Genomic DNA, 2976 nt, shown 5'->3' with positions numbered 1-2976 from the left:
GAGTGGAAGGTCACACAAATTTTAGATGCCTTAAGTAGAAGGAAAAATCAAGTGATAATGATGGGGATCATAGAGGTTGTTGGGTTTGATGAACTCAATATTTGTTTATCTTTGAGATCTAGACTTTGTAGAGGCCTTGAGAGATTTCTTGGTGTGATGGTGAAAAAATGGGATCGAGTAGTTTAGGACCTAACCATACTTTCCTCCATACATTGGAATATGAAAGATCCTAAGGAAGTGATTCACTTTGAATAACTCTTGAAAAAGAGAGTCAAGGAATACTCTTAGGGTTTTTATTCCTTTGATACTATGAAAGGTAAATGAGGTAAATGTGTAATGATGAGAAACTAAACTAGAAAGATGAATGAAATGACTAGGTAAAGTGAAATAACAGAAAGATACAAAACTCAAATTGAGACACAAAGTATAGAGCTGGAGGAGGAATTTTGGTGTCCACCCAATACCAGAAATTAGTCGTAATTGAGAAGCACCAGGGCGCTAGGCATTGTGGTCCCTATCACTCTACTAAGATAGAAATCTTCAATCTGCAAATTGAAGTTCTAAGAAGCCAAATTGCCAAAAACTACAAAAAAATATAGAGGACCAGGGTGTTGGGTGCTCTAGTCCTAGACCAGAGCATTGGGTACTCTAGTCCCAATGATCTGGGGCCTTCCTCTGGAACTAGGACTATGATAGTGAATTTTGATTTTTTTGAATGTTTCTACTCCATCAGATCTCTGTACCTGTACCTGCAACTTGAAAATTGTTTTTTGGGTGGCTATATAGGGTTTTGCCTTAGCCAAACCCCTTATTTTTATGATTTCGACCTCCACAAATATCCAATAAAATGTTGAAATGTGTGTGTGTTCTAGAATCTCACGTGTTCACAAGATCCTAATTATCTAGAATGCAAAATTTAGAGTTCTACCCTATGCTTTTGAGTGTAAAACCCTAAATGAACATAATGTAAATGAGAATCCTTCAAATCACAAATGTGAAAATGGATCTAAAGCAATAATGTAGATCTGAAAATAAGTGTTGTGAAACTCATAGAAAGATATGAAAATAACATGAAACCATACCAAACCCAAAGGGAGAGGTACAAGCCATTCAATAGTCAGTATTCTCGTATTATTCTTCAATATCTTCAAAGCTTCAATTGATGATGAAAATGGTTGATGTAGACTTGATGAATTCTTGATTTGATGATTGAATACTTCACATAACCTGCACTTTCACTTTATAAGAGGCTCCTTCAAATGAGGAAAGCAAAGGCTTTATATATGAAACCCTGACTTTGTTTTTTATCAAAGGCCAACCTAGAATTGATATATTTTTGCAAAACTATGAATATAAATATTATAATACCACCAAAACATGATCCTAAAATTCAAGGAGAAAGAGTTGGGACCAGTGTGATTAAATCAGTCCTATCAACTTTTTTCCAAATTTCTAGGGATGCAGGGTATCGTGATTATAAGGTGATCCTTAAGTGGGTGTGATGATTTAAGATGTTTAGATTTGCGAAATAAGGTCTTGAAGGTCGAAATAGGACCTAATTAGGGCTTTGATGAATTAATTGATTAAAAGGATAAAATAAAAAAGGGCACACTTAGGGTTTAAGGGCCCAATTTTGTGATGTGTAGAATGATGAGAGAGGACTTTAGATTTAATTAAATTAATTAATTAAATGCTTAAAGGGAATTTAAAATGCAAAAAAGAAACACACTAAGGTGGGTGCTAACCTAAGCATGAAATTGTACCACCCATTAAGGTTGTATAATTTATGAAGCTACACTTGGACCTTGTTACTTTGGATAGGAAAAAATGGTTATATTTATTAATCCAAGATGAGATGTTTAGACAAAGATAATTGTGAATTCTAAGTTCTATGAGAGAGAACCTTATCAAGTATAAGCATAGTGGAGGATTGGATGGACACTTTGGTCAAGATAAGACCATTTCTCTTATTAGTGAGAATTATTACTAGGCATAGTTACACTAGGATGTGAAGAAGTTTGTACAAAGTCATAGAATATGCCAGATGGCCAAAAGAGTAAGTCAAAACATTGGTTTATATCAACCAGCCCATGAAAAGATATTCGTTGTTAGAAATACTTCTATTAGTTGTCATTAATGTCAAACCCGATAATCTGGATTGGTTTGGATGTGTTGCAGAATAGATAGGTATGTATGATGTGTTGCAGAACAGTGGAAGATATGTATGTATGTTGCAGATGATAGTTTTTCAGTTGCTGATATGTTTATTGCTCTAGAAATATCTTTTGTTAGTATGAAGACATTTTTATCTTGATGAGATATTTGGTGTTAGTTTTGGAAATCAACTTTTGTGCTCTGGTTGTTCATGTAGTGATGTATTTCAGAAATGAAGTCCTTTACATTTGTGTTCTTGTGTATATATGATAGTGCAATTCTTTTGTTATGAATGTTGTATTTATGATTCTGGTGCTCCAAAAGTCTTGCTCTGAATGTTGTGCTCCTAAAGTATATTCAGCTATGCAATCTTCATATTCCAATTTCCTCTAGTTTCTTGGTTTTTGATGACATATTGTTGATGATTAGTTGTTCATGTCCTTAACCTCGTAATGTTAAGTTGGATCGTGATCATGGCACTTTGGTAGCATGTTAATGCAAAAAATTCAAAGATATGCTTATTCTAGCTTAGGCCAACCTTGAGAGATTATTTTGTGCTTCAGTGATTGTAGTGTGTGAATTGACCCTTAAAAATACCATTTGGAAAAATATTGTTAAGGCTGACTTGATGAATATTCTTATTGTTATACTCATATATATGCATGATCATATTATGCTTGAAAAAAAAGGATGGTATGAAATGAGAAGATAGGTATGTGAGGAATTTGATGAGGCAATTTTGGGATGAAGTTGTTGTGATAAAGTAAGTGAAGAGAAAAGTGGTGAGTGACAAAACAAAGTAGTTGATCTTACCCAATAGTG

This window comes from Cryptomeria japonica, chromosome 3 (genome assembly GCF_030272615.1).
Source record: "Cryptomeria japonica chromosome 3, Sugi_1.0, whole genome shotgun sequence".
In the NCBI taxonomy this organism is placed as follows: domain Eukaryota; kingdom Viridiplantae; phylum Streptophyta; class Pinopsida; order Cupressales; family Cupressaceae; genus Cryptomeria; species Cryptomeria japonica.
The sequence above is the reverse complement of the archived record's forward strand: the minus strand, read 5'-3'. Positions refer to the sequence as shown.